Raw genomic sequence first — 17,187 nt, 5'->3', positions numbered from 1 at the left:
TGTGAGAGAAAAAAATACTTAAGGCAGATAGAGAGAAGGGGCAAGACACCCACATAGGGAACTCTATCAGACTAAGGCAGACCTTTTAGTAGAAACCTTACAAAGTAGAAAAGATTCGGGGCTTATATTCAGCATTTTCAAGGAAAAGAAATTCAAACCAAGAATTTTATATATAGCCAAATTAAGCTTAATAAATGAAGGAGAAATAAGACTGTTTTCACACAGGAAATGCTAAGAAAATGTGTTACCACCAGAACTGCTCTATAAGAAGTCCTTAAAGGAGTACTAAACATGGAAATGAAAGACCATTACTGACCACCACACAAACGTACTTAAGTACACAGAACATTGACACTATAAAGAAATGACAAAATCAAGTCTGCATAACAACCATCTAACAACATAACAAGATTAAATATGCACATATCAATATTATCAATATTGACATTGAATGTAAATGGGCTAAATTTCCCCATTTAAAAGGCACAGTTGCAAGTGGATAAAGAAGCAAGACCCAACTGTATGTTGTCTTCAAAAGACCCATCTCACATGCAATGACACCCACTGGCCCAAAGTAAAGAGATGGAGAAAAATACTAAGCAATGGGAAAACAAAAAAAGCAAGGTTTGCTATTCTTATTTCGCACAAAACAGATTTTAAACTAACAACAATCAAAAAAGACAAAAAAGGGCATTAAATTGAGATAAAGTGTTCAGTTAAACAAGAAGACTTAACTATTCTAAATATATATACACTCAACACTAGAGTACTGAGATTTATAAAACAAGTTCTTAGAGCCCTATGAAGAAACTTAAGATTACCACACAATAAGAGTTGGAGACTTCAACACCCCACTGACTATATTAGACAGATCATTGAAACAGAAAACTAACAAAGATATTTGGGACCTAAACTTGACACATAACATGCATGTACAGAACACTGCATATAACAAAACAGAATATACATTCTTCTCATCTCCACATGGCACATACTCTGAAATTGACTAGACAATAGACCATAAAGCAATTATCAAAAAATTCAAAAATCCTGAAATAACACCAAACACATTCTTGGACTACAATGTAATAAAAATAAAAATCAATACCAAGAACATCCCTCAAAACTATGCAATGGTATAGAAATTAAACAACCTACTCCTGAATGACTTTTGGGTAATGAATGAAACTAACGTAGAAATAAAAACATTCTTTAAAGCTAATGAAAACAAAGATAAAACATACCAAAATCTCTGGGACACAGCTAAAACAATGTTAAGAGGAAAGTTTATAACGCTAAATGCTTATATCAAAAAGTTGGAAAGATCCCAAATTAATAATGTAACGTCACACCTAGAGTAACTAAAAAATAAGAGCAAAGCAACCTCAAAATTAGCAGGAGAAAAGAAATAAAATCAGAGCTGAAGTGAATGAAATTAAGATATTAAAAAATACAAAAGATCAATGAAATCAAAAGTTGGTTCTTCAAAAGGATAAATAAGATTGATAGACCACTAGCTAGACTAATAAAGAAAAGATGAGACAGCATCCAAATAAAATCAGAAATGGCAAAGGAGACATTACCAGTGACCCCACAGAAATACAAACAAACCCTCAGAGACTATTATGAATACCTCTATGCACAGAACCTAGAAAACCTGGAAGAAATTGACAAATTCGTGGAAACGTATTAAAACAGGAGTTATTAAGAAATTATTTTAGGCAGATAGTAAGGGTAAAGGTTCTTGGTGGAAATTTTCCTGTAATAAGAAACAATCCCAGAACCATCTCTTCTCTAATAGAAAAGGTGGCTTAAAGGGCCAGCCGGCAAGCTTTGATATGCAAATGCAGGCCATTAGAAACTAGGTTCACTCAATATGGTGATTACCATCATCTTCTCCTTGTCACCACCTGTGCCAAGTGTGATGGCCACCTCCAAATAACATAATGTGTTCAAAACATCAAGGTGGCCTGTATTTGCATATTAAAGGACTAAATTGGGAGGGCCAGGTTTTTCACGGGCTATGTAAGTGACACACCTGGTCAAACCAATCCCCTGGGCCCTCGGCAAATCAAACATCACCTCCTCCAGCCTCTCATATAACTGACCACTTTTCCACCATACAGGAGGTTTTCTCTTTGATCCAAACTCCCCTCCCTTGTCTCCGTACAGGAGAGCTGTTCTCTTCTTTCTTCCTTTGTTCTTACCTATTAAACTTTTCACGCCTTAAAACCACTCCACGTGTGTCCGTGTTGCTAATCCTATCAGTGCGAGACCAAGACCCTAGTGTTCCTCCAGTCATTGGAGCCTTATCATTTCGGTGCATTGCCAGGAATTCATTCATTGGAGCGGCGAGTATGGAATCAATCCCAACCTCAAATCTGTCCTTTAATCTCAAGGCTCTCTTTCAGTTATCCTGTTGCCAAACTTTCTTTCTCTCTCTATTTGTGGTCTCTTACTCTCTCTCTCTATTGAAAGTGCAGGAAGTTTTACAGCCTAGGGAAGTAATCCTGCTAGGCAAAATCAGGAAAATGTCCTTGCAATCTAGGAACAAAGTTCTCCCCTTCCCCCCTCCCCCCGCCGCAGTAAGGTGACTTGCTACTAATTCTCTGGCAAGCACATGGTGTTTCTAGGCCAACATCGCCACCTAGTGGAAATAGAAATCCTCTTCATGCCACACAGTGCCGGTTCTCTGTGGCACATTTCAGCTTCACAACTTTTCCATTTTGTGCTTTTCTACTGCTACTACTGTGGACAGGAGAGTTCTGCTTTCAACAGCTAAGAATAAGATGTCTTCCGTAGCCAGTTTTTAGTCCTGATATTGTCCCATTGGTAGGAAAATGGCCATTCAGTTCCTACATTCTTTTAAGGCACCTATTCTGTCTCTGATTAAGACAGTACTTAATTAGTAAGGGGATTTTAAGTTCGTAAGTTAACTGGAACCATTATTTTTTAGGGGTAAGTGCTTTAGCATGGGTTATAATATCAGGCAATCTAGCACATTGTCTCTGTTAAAGGAGCCTTGCCCAAACACAACACAGTCTCTCTGGAAATCCATTTTTCGGGGAGTCAGGCAAATCACACAGGTTTAGAAAGTCAAAGGGAAATCACAGAGGCAGATAAGCTAAGATTGCATGGGTAAGCATGGTTAGTCCCATCACTTAGTTCATCCGGTTCCATGGCTTGAAGGACCACATCCACAACCATGGGCAGCACATTTAACATGGTGCTGGGATCCAGAAACCAGGGAGGGGAACCAGTTGGAGGATGCTCCCTGTCTTATTCTCCACTACGGGTCATATGAAAAGGAAGGAGACTAAAAGAACATTTTCATTCTCACTTCTTTTTCCAGATGGGTAATAAATTATCCTCAGCTTGTACCCCTCTGGGGTGCACTCTGAAACACTGGAACCTCCTTAACCTCAAAACTATAAAGAGAAAAGCAACTCATTTTCTTTTACACAAGGGCATGGCATTTTTACTAAATCTTTGCAAGCATTGTAAGATCAACCTAGCTCTTTTAGCAATCATATTGGCAAACCCAGGGAGAATAGTTCCCCAAAATTAAAAAACCAACTTTCAGTGGAACCTTCTGAGGGTCCCCCTTATTTGGGGACCCCCCAAGTTCCCTTCTCATTACAAGACCTGAGGTAAATAAAGGGAAACTTAAGCCGATTTTCTAAATACCCTGATAGGTATATGAAAGCTTTCCAAAACTTAACTCAGGTGTTTAACTTCACATGGAGGAATGTTATGCTGCTCCTAAACCAGACCCTCACTGCAGCAAAAAGCAGATAGTTCTGCAAGCCACAAATAATTCTGGAGATAAGCAGTATATCTCCTATAACACACCAAAGGGAAGAAAGCAGATAGAGAAAGCGAGGAAATAGCAAAAACATTATTCACAATAGGGAGAGAAGCAGTTCTGGTAAAATACCCAATTGAAACCCCAATGGCTCAGGAGACAAATGGAAAAGAAAGCACTTTTTAGCATGCATTTTACAAGGCCTATGGAAAACCAGGGCCAAACCTCTCAATTACTCTAAACTCTGTAACAGACCAAAAGCCAAATAAGAATCCTGTAGCCTTTATGGAAAAGCTAAGACAGGCACTCATAGAGTACACCTCCTTATCCCTTGATTCAGTTAAAAGACAACTCATCCTGAAGGACAAGTTTATTACACAGGCAGCTCCTGATGTTAAAAAGAAACTACAAAAGCAAACTATTAAACCAGATAGCACCTTAAAGAACCTCCTGAAGGTGGCCACTTTGGTCTTTTACAATAGGGACCAGGAGGAAGCCCAAAGAAAAAGAGCAAGCTCAGGTGAAGGACAGAGGCTCTAGCAGCAGCTTTGCAGGCTTGCAAAGTTATGGCAAAAACCAGTGAAGATAAAACTGACCCCAGAGGTGGTCACTGGGTTCAGGACCAGCCTCACAGAAGACTCATGGGTCCTGGGGCTCAAATCCCAGCTCCAGCAGCTCAAACTAACATTATAGTACAAGAGCCCCGGGTGATTCTGAAAGTTAAAGGAAGGAAAGCATACCTCCTTCTAAATACTAGAGCCAGTTTCTCTCTTTTCTCCTCTCTAATCCAGGCCTCCCCTCTTCCCATAGCACGACCATAAGGAGCATCTCAGAAAAAAACTCTAATGCAATATTTTTCTCAACCTTAGCTGCAGTTAGAAAAACCTATTGTTTATACATGCTTCCAAGCCATTGTCATAATTGCTCTACTAAAATAAAAAAATTAAAAAAAAAAAGCCTCCAAGTTAACCCTAGGAAATAATTTAACTGTTTACAGCCCAAATAATGTGGCAGGATCACTGTCCTCTAGGGGGAGCTCTTAGCTAGCACACAGCTGGTAAAGCAAGAAGTACATAAGGTGGGATAAGCAGTAGTCACTCTCCCCAAACACAAGTGATCAATTAGCTAAGTTAATAACTCTTATGAAAGCACTTAAATTAAGCAAGGGAAAGATAACTAACATTTACATTAACTCCAAGTATGCTTTCTTAGTTCTCCATGTTCATGCTGCCATTTTGAAGGAAAAACATTTTCTTACCACTAGTGGATCTCCTATAAAATATCACCAGAAAATGAGCAGGTTATTATCTTCAGTTTTTCATCCACAAAAAATCGCAAGGATACATTGTAAGGAACATCAAAAAGAAATAAATAAGGTAGCCAAAGAAAATAAATTAGCTGATCAGGCAGCTAAGTTAAAGGCATGAAAGCTTCAAGGCATTAATGCACTTCAAGCCCCTTCTAATCTAAAAAGGCTCCATAAAAAAAAATAATAGCCTCAGTATTTCCCCGCAAAAATAAAATAGACCACTTCTCAAGGGCATACTTTTCAGCCTCAGAATAGCTACAGTCAAGATGGCAATCTCTATTTGCCAGCCTCCAGCCAATAAAAAGTCCTTAAAATCCTTCACCAACCTTTTCACTTGGGAACGGATAAAACTTATCAATGTGTTCAAAAATTGTTTTCAGGCAGGAAACCAGTAAACTGGTTAAGCATGTAACCTCTCTAGCTCACTTCCAACAAGAATGAACACAACTAGCAGAAGCCCAACCCCCCAAAATAAAACCACCTTTATTTAACCCAGAAAATTTAGTATTAGTAAAAACTCTCATGTCTCCCCTTCCCTAAGCCAACCTGGGAAGGGCCCTACACTGTTCCTCTTTCAACCTTCTCAGCAGTAAAATTTACAGGAATCAACTCCTGAATACATCACACTCAAATCAAAGCCTGAAGAACTGAAGGAGCAGCCCCTGACAGCCCAGAGGAATGTCCTGAATATCAATGTAAAGAGATAGAAAATCTTAAGCTAAAAATAATTTAAAAAAAAATAAGTAACTGAGTAAGGGCTACTCATCTCAGTCCCACCTTTACCTCAACAAATACTTTTTGTCATTTCTGCCCTTTCCTCTCAACATTTGCCATCAAATATTAGAATTTCTTTTTAATGCATATTTGCAGGGAAATTTTAATTATACATGGGATTGCATTTGTAACTTTGTAAATCCCCAAAGAGAAATGTTATATCTTACCAAATAAAATTTTAAACAAAAATTATTTACTATGCCACTATTGTGAAAATTGTTACAGTCACGCTACTATTTGCAATAGAACTATACACTGTGGCACCCACAATGTGGAATTCTGTTTATAAAATTCTAATTGCTGTAATATTTTGCCTGATTATCATCCTTATAACAGGATTAATAATTGCAGGAAAAATTTAGTCAAGGTTGTTTTGCTTATAGCAGGAGTAATAGTTACAGATAAGAAGTCACCATTGAAGTTTTACTATCATTAAGTTTAAGAGCACTTTTTACTAAAGATTGGTAATATAATGCACTCTAAGCTATGAAAAGAAGTTATAAATAAAGACATTTTATATAAGAAATAATTTTGTATGGTAAGTACTTGCCCTAAAAGGAAATGACTGGTTGTTTAAAGGAAGAATGTTTAGGACAAGTAAAAAAGTTTAAGTATGCTGTAAGAGAGTCTGTGAAAGTCATTTAAAAATAACAATTAAAGAAAAGGAATTGTCACAGTTAACACTGAAGTTATTTTAGCCATCCAATGATGTATTTCTCCCAATCATATTCCAAGTTATAAAAAGGGACTAAGGTTATTCTCTAATGGGAAGTCAAGGGGGAAATGCATGCTTTTCTTTTCTTTCCTTCTTTTTTTTTTTCCTTTTGAGATGGAGTCTCACTTTGTCACCCAGGCTGGAGTGCAGCGGTGCGATCTCGGCTCACTGCAGCCTCCACCTTCTGAGTTCAAGTGATTGTCCTGCTTCAACCTCCTGAGTAGCTGGAACTACAGGTGCGTGCCACCACACCTGGCTAATATTTGTATTTTTTAGTAGAGACGGGGTTCCACCATAGTGGCCAGGCTGGTCTCGAACTCCTGACCTTGTGATCTGCCCCGCCTCAGCCTCCCAAAGTGCTTGGATTACAGGCATGAGCCACGGCTCCTGGTCCAAATGTATACTTTTCACTAGAAAAAGTTATTTATATTAACGTTTCTGGTAATGTACAGCGACATCTAGTGGGCGGAAACCAGTATTGCAATCTATTGGTGTAAGTAACAGGTGTCAAACTCTACTGTCAGTTATGGTCTATAGAACCCCCACTAACTGTGGTAATCTTAACACTCATATTCTAACCCTATATTGTAAACCTTATAAAATTTATCTCTTTTTGCCTAAAAACAAACTCCAAACGGTGCTGCGAGCAAAACCACACATAAACATGCCATTCTTCTAAAAACCCTTAGATCAACCTCAAAGGAAGGCCCAGCTGCTGTTCCCCCACACAATGATGCTTTTCAGCAGGAATCGGCAAAAAAAAAATCGTCATCCAACACCCCTAACAGCAGTTAGGTTTACTTCTCTTTGAGGGGGAAGAATACAGAAGTTATTAAGAAGTTATTTTAGGTAGATAGTAAAGGTAAAAATTCTTGGTGGAAATTTTCCTGTAATAAGAAACAACCCCCAAACCATCTCTTCTCTAATAGAAAAGGCAGCTTAAAGGGCCAACCGGCAAGCTTTGATATGCAAATGCCGGCCATTAGAAACTGGGTTCACTCAATATGGCGATTCCTGCCGGTCACCACCTGTGCCAAGTGTGATGGCCACTTCCAAATAACACCATGTGTTCAAAACATCCTGGCGACCCGCATTTGCATATTAAAGGGCTAAGGTGGGAGGGCTAGGTTTTTCATGGGCTACGTAAGTGCCACACCTGGTCAAACCAATCCCCTGCGCCCTATGCAAATCAAACACCACCTCCTCTGGTCTCGCATATAACCAACCACTTTTCCACCATACAGGGGGTTTTCTTTTTGTTCCAAATTGCCCCGCCTTGTCTCTGTACAGAGGAGCTGTTCTCTTCTTTTTTCCTTCTTTCTTGCCTATTAAACTTTTCACTCCTGAAAACCATTCCACATGTGTCCATGTTTTTAATCCTATTGGCACGAAACCAAAAACTCTGGTGTTCTTCCAGTCATCAAAGCCATATCAATGTGACCTCCAAGATTGAATCAGGAAGAAACTGAAACCTTGAACAAACCAATAATTAATTCTGAAATGGAATCAATAATAAACAGCCTACATGCCAGAAAAAGCCCTGGACCAGATTTACAGCCAAATCATAACAGATGTATAAAGAAAAGCTAGTACCAATCCTGTTAAAACTATTCCACAAAGTTGAAGAGTAGGAAGTCCTTCCTAACTCAATCGATGAAGCCAGCATCATGTTGATACCAAAATCTGACAGAGATACAACAGAAGAAAACTTCAGGCCAATAACCCTGATGAAAGTAGATGTGAAAGTCCTCAACAAAATACTAGCAAACTGAATTGAGCAGCATGTCAGAAAGCTAATCCATGATCAAGTAGGCTTTATTTCTGGGATGCAAGTTCATTCAACATACACACATTCATATATGTGGTTCATCACATAAAGAGAAATAAAAGCAAAAACCACACGACCATCTCAGTAGATGCAGCAAAAACTTTTGATAAAAAAATTCAATATTCCTTCATGTTAAAAACCCAATACAAGCTAGACATTCAGGATCATAACTAAAAATAATAAGAACCATTTATGACAATAAATGGCAAAATCATACTGAATGGGCAAAAGCTGGAAGCATTCCCTTTGAGAAATGAAACAAGACAAGGATACATGTTCATAACACTTCTATTCAACATAGCACTGGAAGTCCTAGCCAGAGCAATCAGGCAAGAAAAAGAAATAAATATATCCAAATAATACATGAGGAAGTCAAACTATCTGTCTTTACAGACAATAGGATTTTATAAGTAGAAAATCCCATCATGGCTGCCCAAAAGCTTCTAGATCTAAAAAACAACTTCAGCAAAGTTTCAGGATTTTTTAAAAAATCAATGTACAAAAATCAGTAGCATTTCCATATACCAACAATGTCTAAGCCGAGAGCCAAATTAAAAATGAAATCCCATTCACAATAACCACAAAAAAATAAAATACTTAGGAATACAGCTAACCAGGTGAAAGATCTTTACAATGAGACTTGCAAAACATTGCTGAAACAAATCAGAGACAATACAAATGAATGAAAAAACATTTCATGGGCTGAGCACAGTGGCTCACACTTATAATCCTAGCACTTTGGGAGGCCGAGGTGGGTGGATCACCTGAGGTCAGGCGTTCAAGACCAGCTTGGCCAACATAGTGAAACCCTGTCTCTACTAAAAATACAAAAATTAGCCGGGCATGATGGCGGGTGCCTATAATCCCAGCTACTCGGGAGGCTGAGGCAGGAGAATCGCTTGAACTCGGGGGTTGGAAGTTGCAGTGAGCCAAGATCATGCCACTTCACTCCAGCCTGGGTGAAAAAGTGAAACTCTGCCTCAAAAAAAGAAAAGAAAAAACACTTCATGCTCATGGATAGGAAGAATCAATATTGTTAAAATGGCAGTAATACCCACAGCAATTTACAGATTCAATGCTATTCCTATCAAAATATCAGTGAAATTTTTCACAGAATTAGCAATAATTACTCTAAAATTCATTTGCAAAATAGCCAAAGCAATCCTAAGCAACACAAACGATGCCAGTGTCATCACACTACCTGACTTCTATACTACAAGGCTACAATAACCAAAACAGCATGGTACTGGTATGAAAACAGATGCATAGACCAATGGAACATGTTAAAGAACCAAAAAATAAAGCCATGCACCAACAATCATCTGATCTTCAACAAAATCAATAAAAACAAGCAAGGGGAAAGAAGTCACTATTCAATGACTGGTGCTAGGATACCTGGCTAGCCATACGCAGAAGATTGAAACTGCATCCTTTCCTTTTATCATATACAGAAATCAACTTGGATGAATTAAAGACTTAAATATAAAACTGACAACTATAAAAATCCTAGAAGAAAACCTAGGAAATACCATTCTATACATAGGCCCTGGAAAAGATTTCATGATGAAGACTTCAAAAGCAATTGCAACAAAAACAAAAATTGGTGAATGAGACCTAATTAAAGAACTTCTGCCTAGCAAAAGAAACTTGAAGCTGGACCTCTACCTTTCACCATATATGAAAATTGTCAAATTGAAAAAATGCTCAGCATCACTAATCACCACAGAAATGCAAATCAAAACCACAATGAGATACCATCTCACACTGTCAGAATGGTTATTACTAAAAAATATAAAAACAACAGCTGCTGGTGAGGTTGCAGAGAAAAGGGAATGCTTATACACTGATGGTGGGAATGTAACTTAGCTCAAGCATTGGGGAAAGCAGTTTGGAAATTTCTCGAAGAATTTAAAAGAGAACTACCATTCAACCCAGTGATCTCATTACTGGGCATATACCAAAGGAATATAAATCATTCTACTATAAAAATACATGACCCATATGTTCATTGCAGCACTATTCACAATAGCAAACACATGGAATTAACCTCAATGACCATCAACAGTGGACTGGAAAAAGAAAATGTGGTATGTATACACCATGGAATACTACACAGTCATTAAAAAAGAACAAGGTCATGCCCTTTGCAGCAACATGGATGGCTCTGGAGGCAATTGTCCTAAGCATATTAACACAGAGACAGAATACTTAATACCACATGTTCTCACTTACAAGTGGGAGCTAAACATTGAGTACACAGGGACACAAAGAAGGGAACAATAGACACTGGATCTTACTTGAGAGTGGAGTGTGGGAGGAGGATGAGCATCAAAAAACTACCTATCAGGTACAATGCTTATTATCTGGGTGATAAGATCACCTGTACACCAAACCCCCACAACACACAATTTACCCATGTGACAAACTGCACATGTACCCCCTGAAGCTAAAATAAATGTTGGAAAGACAAAGAAAAAAAACTATTCTTTATATCCATTTCAAGGATAATACCTTTAGACAATGGCAGGCTGCCCCTTCACTTCATGAATAGGAACAGAAATGGGATTTAAGAAGAATACTAAAAGAATAAAATGTACTTTAACTACCAGTATAATTAAAATAACTAATTATTAATCAGTGATAAAAACTAAAATTAAAAAGTACTATATTTTGCAATGCCAGTAAAGTCAATCAAAACATTTTATTTTTGTTTTTAGCACAGAAAAAAAATAAACTACTGTACATGTTTACTATCACTGCTGTAACAAATTATCACAAACAGTGACTAGAAACCACACAAATTTATTAGCTTACAGTTCAAAAGATCAAAAGCCCAAAACGGGTCTTCCTGGACGAAAATCATGCAGTTGGCAAAACTGAGTTGTTTTCTGGAGGCTCTAGGCTCTAAGCTGTAGGCTTGTTTTTTCCAGCTTCTTGAGGCTGCTTGCATTTTTTGACTCATAGACCTCTTCTATCTTTAAAATTAGCAATGGGATTGAAACCACCTTTGCAAAAATTATAACTGAGGAAATTATGACAGTGGAAGAGATCAGACCTAACCAAATGCATATTGCTTCTGACCTCTAAGCCATCCTTGTTCATTCCTGGGCATAGGCCAAACTAACCTTGGGAAGGAATTTAGTTTATGGTTTGATTCTGAAACCAAATTGGTAATAGCCCTTTGCAGAAAAGACCCTCGTCTTGCCTGGAAACCAGTCTGCCTTTGCAGGACTAACAAATTAGCTACAAGATTAGAAATTACACTTTAGGGGTCATGCAACCTCTGGCTGCAAGAGTCTGATCCACTTCAAATTGCTCTTGGGGATAAAATCACAATTTTAAAACCTAAGATCAGTGCTTGAGATATTTTGCAGATCCTGCACTGGATGGATCAGCTGACACCACCCAGACTGGTAATCTGGCTCAACCAGTTCTGCCATCCCACCCAGGAACAGAAGACAGCAAGACAACCTTACTTTGATCCCCCACTCCCATGATTCCATCTCCAACCTGACCAATCAGCACTCCCCACTTCCTGAGCCCCTACCTGCCAAATTATCTTTAAAAACTCTGATCTCCGAATGCTCAGGGAGACTGATTTGAGTAATAATAAAATTTTGGTCTTCCGCAGAGCCGGCTCTACGTGAATTACTCTTTCTCCATTGCAATTCCCCTGTCTTGATAAATCGGCTCTGTCTAGGCAGCGGGAAAGGTAAATCTGTTGGGTGGTTACAGCATCACTCTACCTTCTAATTCCAACATCACATCTCTTCTTACTTGCTTCCTTTTCCGCCTCCCTTTATACTTATAAGGACCACGTGATTACACTGAACCCACCCGGATGATGTGAGATGTTCTTCCCATGTTAAGGTAAACTAATTGTTGATCTTAATTCAATTGGAAGCCTTAATTCTTCTATATTCTGTAACCTTAAACACTCACAGGTTCAGGGGATAAGGATATGGACATCTATTGGTGGCAGAGGCATTATCCTGCCTACCAAAAATATATTGGTGAACTGGAAACTCTAGAATGCTATATTTTCGGTTTTTGATTTTTTTTTCCTAAAATGCACTTGAGTTGCCAACTAATTTTATATTTGAATTCCAAGGAGTGTAGGGAGACACAGAGGCCAAATGTAATTAAAAAGACAGTCTAAAAAAACTCCAAAGGATTCTTGATAGGGACTCATGGGTATTTTATAACTACTGCTAAACAACAATAAGATACATTTAGATACCTGATACATGAACAAGTTATTCAAGTAACTAATGAGGTCCAGACAGATTAAACATATAATTGGAGAGAAACAAATAATATAATAACTCCTATCCAAATCAATTTTTATCAGTAGCAAATCTATAATACCAAGGGGAAATACAATAATTCTCTCTATTAAAATAGATATGGACACTATTGAAATTGTAATCCCAGCAAACACCAGGATATGCTCTGTAAGCTACATCAATAATCTAACTTTGTTCCCCAAAAGGCAAAAGTAGTAGAGAAATAAAACTTTTTCTTAACCTTTAGAATCTTCCCAAATGCAATTACGTATCTCCCAAGACAGTGACAACTTTCATTTCTAAGCCTACACTTTCCTGCCTGTGTCCAGACATAACATTTTCCTGCTCTATGTTCTTTTTATCAGTGCTTGTTCACCTTGTTAAAGAGTTTTAAATCTGCCTGAGAATGGAAATTCCTAACCATAGAATTAATGATTCATTCTTGCATATTGCCTTTCCTCTAAATTTAAAATGCTATTATAGCCAGTCACTCATTAATATCAATACACTTGAGAAATTCAGTGGCCAATTTACCCCAATTTTATAGAAAGGGAAAAAGAATTTAAATGACTTTGCCTTTAATTAAGTTACTACAGTCACACAAGCACAACCTTGTTTCCTTGCCATTTCTATCACACCAACAGCATAATACAAATATGAAACTCACAAGAAACTACTTCCCTTTTTGCATATACAACTAATATGGGTATAGATTCTTTACCATAGAAAGAAAAAAAAATGATGCCATTTATCCTCTGTAATGTTATTTTAGGGCAAACTTTATAGAAGGAAATTGGGAGGCAATATGACCAGTAGTTAAGAGTGTAGACTCTGGAGGATACATATTAGGATTTGGTTTATGACTCTTTTACTTAATAATAATAATGTGATTATTTGGAACAATTTTATGAGCCTTAGAGTCAAAATATGTGGAGTGAGGATGAGAATAACAGCAGATACATCACAGAGTTGGTGAGAAAGAAATAAAATGAGGTATACTCAGCAAGTAGAATATTCCTTGGTATATTCTCATCAATAATCCTATTTCTTGTATTTCAATTTCAGATTAATTAATTATTTCTGAATGTACACAATAAACCAGTCATTTTAATATTCACTTTCATATGCATCTTTAATAAACTGCCTTGATATATTATCTCTGAGCTACAATGACTTGCTTCTGAATGGGCCCAGTGGAAATATTATTTTCATTAAAAGAAAAAATGTGACTAACCAACCCAATATTTGCAGCTGGCCATAGGTTTGTTGTCCATCAAAATCCCATGAGTTGAGATAACACCAAGAAAGTTGCATTGTCAAATGGAAATATAACTTTAATCAAAGCTCACATTTATTTAACTTCCAAAACTAGTTCCCACTTAAAAATATGTATATATGGCTCTATCTTCCACTTTACCCCAATTTTTGGCTCAGGGGAGGACAGGTCTCTTCCTAGATTTGGTATATGACAAGTTTCTTTGAATTAAAATGTGTTATTATTCAATAAGTGACTAGCTAATCTCTCTGTCATATACTTTTTCTATAAATGTATCAAGCAGTGAGGTAGGTGGGAGTTTTCCCATTTGAACATTTTTTCATGGTACATCCAGTTATGCCACACCAAGAATGATAAGAGGACATGAAGTTGTGTTTACTGTAGCTTTTCTGTCTGTAAGTTTTCCCAATAAAATATATTTTATATTAACACCATATAAGGTAAGTATGGGTCTGTGCCCTTTTTATGAAACACATCTGATATTTCTTTACTGTCTTCTAGTAAACACTAAAAACTATGTTGAATAGAAGTGGTGAGAGAGGGCATCCTTGTCTTGTGCTGGTTTTCAAGGGGAATGCTTTCAGCTTTTGCCTATTCAGCGTGATGTCGGCTGTGGGTTTGTCATAGATGGCTCTTATTATTTTTAGGTATGTTCCTTCAATACCTAGTTTATTGAGAGTTTTTAACATGAAGCGATGCTTAATTTTATCAGAATTTTATCTATTGAGATAATTATGTGGTTTTTGTCTTTAGTTCTATTTATGTGATGAATCACATTTATTGATTTGTGTATGTTCAACCAACCTTGGATCCCAGGAATGAAGCCTATTTGATCGTGGTGGATTAGCTTGTGGTGTGCTGCTGGATTTGGTTTGCAAGTATTTTGTTGAGGATTTTGCATCAATGTTCATCAAGGATATTGGTCTGAGGTTTTCTTTTTGTTGTGTCTCTGCCAGGTTTGGGCATCAGGATGATGCTGGCTTCATATAATAAGTTGGGGAGAAGTCTCTCCTCAATTTTTTTTGGAATAGTTTCAGTAGGAATGGTACCAGCTCTTCTTTGTACCACTGGTAGAATTTGGCTGTGAATACACCTCATCCTGGGCTTTTTTTTTTTTTTTTGGTTGGTAGGCTATTTGTTACTGATTCACTTTCAAAGTTCATTATTAGTTTGTTCAGGGAATCAATTTCTTTCTTGTTCAGTCATGGGAGGGTGCATATGTCCAGGAATTTATACATGTCTTGTAGATTTTTTAGTGTGCATGCATAGAGGCGTTCATAGTAGTTTCTGATGGTTATTTTTATTTCTGTGAAGTCACTGGTAGCATTGTTTCTGATTGTGTTTATTTGGATCTTCTCTCTTTTCTTCTTTATTAGTCTAGCTAGGAACCTATCTTGCTATTTTTTTCAAAATACATGCAGCCAACAATCATATGAAATAAAGGTCAACATCACTGATCATTAGGGAAATGCAAATCAAAACCACAAGTAGATACCATCTCACACCAGTCAGAATGGCTATTCCTAAATATAAAATAATAATAATAATAATAATAATAATAATAATAACAGATGCTGGTGATGTTGTGGAGGTAAGGAGACACTTGTACACTGTTAGTGGGACTGTAAATTAGTTCCACCATTGTGGAAAGCAGTAAGGTGATTCCTCAATGAAATGAAAAAAGAACTACCATTTGACCCAGCAATCCCATTACTGGGTACATACTCAGAGGACTATAAATTATTCTACTATAAAGACATATGCACACATATGTTCACTGCAGCACTATTCACAATAGCAAAGACATGGAATCAATGTAAATGCCCATCAATGATAGATTGGATAAAGAAAATGTGGCACATATATACAATGTAATACTATTTAGCCATTAAAAAAGAACAAGATCATGTCTTTTGCAGAAACATGGATGGAGCTAGTGGTCATTATCCTTAGCAAAATAATGCAGGAACAGAAAGTCAAATACTGCATGCTCTCACTTGTAAGTGGGAGCTAAATGATGAGAACTCATGAATGCAAAGAAGGTGACAACAGATACTGGGGTCTACTTGAAGATGGATGGTGGAAGGAGGGAGAGGAGCAGAAAACATAACATTTGGGTATTAGGCTTAATACCTGAATAATGAAATAATCTGTACAACAAACCCCCATGACACGACTTTACCTATATAACAAACCTTCTCATGTACCCCTGAACCTAAAAGTGAAAACAAAAACAATAAAACATTTGTGGAATAATTAAATTAATGAATGAGTGAACATAGAGAGGAAGCTATATGGTGGTGGAGTGGTCATTCTAATATATTTGTCTTTGATTGTTATGGGTGCTATTGTCAAGTTACTTTGACAATGCTCTTCCCAGGAGTCAAGAGAAGCTGATCTTCAATTTTATTCCTGCTACATTTAAACCACTTCATCAGAGACTACCAAATTGATGATTTTATAATTTGGGGTTCCTTTGGCTCCATATAACGGAAACTCAATTGCATTTTCAAAGTCTTTAATATTGTTTGATTCAACATACAGTTTTTGAACACCAACTATGTATCAAATGTTGCTCTAGATGCTGTAGAAATGTGAGTTACCAAATAAGCCAAAATATATTCCCTCATGGAAATTATATCCTAGAAAGTAGAAAATAAACTAAATAAAGACACAAATTATATAGTATGTTGGTGATAATTAATGACAATAACTAAACTGGGTATAAGAAGTATAAGGGGGAAAAAGGGTTGAGATATTAGAGTAGGAGGCAAGGTCCCATTGAGAAAGTGACAGGTAACATGAAAGGGTTAAAGATGTTGAGATAGTAAACTACACAGATATTTGGGGTAGGATTACTTCATAATAAAGGACAGCAGAAGATCACAACAGGCTTGTTCAGGAAACAAGAAAAAAATGTATGACTAGAACAGAGTGAGCAGGTGGAAGAGTAGGAGACAAAGTGAAAAGAAGTAAAGGAAGGAGGAGGAGGGCTAGATCTTGTATAGATATATGGCATTTACTGTATTGAAATGGGAATCTAGATTTTGAGCATAGGGATAACATGATATAACATGTGTTTTATCAGTGGAGCAAGGAGGAATTCAGAGGGATCTGTTAGGGTGTTATTATAGTACTTTAGACAAAAGCTTATGACGGCTTAGACCAGGGTCTTATCAGTGGCAGTGGAGAGC

The sequence above is a fragment of the Theropithecus gelada genome, chromosome X (assembly GCF_003255815.1).
Source record: "Theropithecus gelada isolate Dixy chromosome X, Tgel_1.0, whole genome shotgun sequence".
Taxonomy (NCBI): Eukaryota; Metazoa; Chordata; class Mammalia; order Primates; family Cercopithecidae; genus Theropithecus; species Theropithecus gelada.
This window is presented reverse-complemented; position numbering follows the sequence as displayed.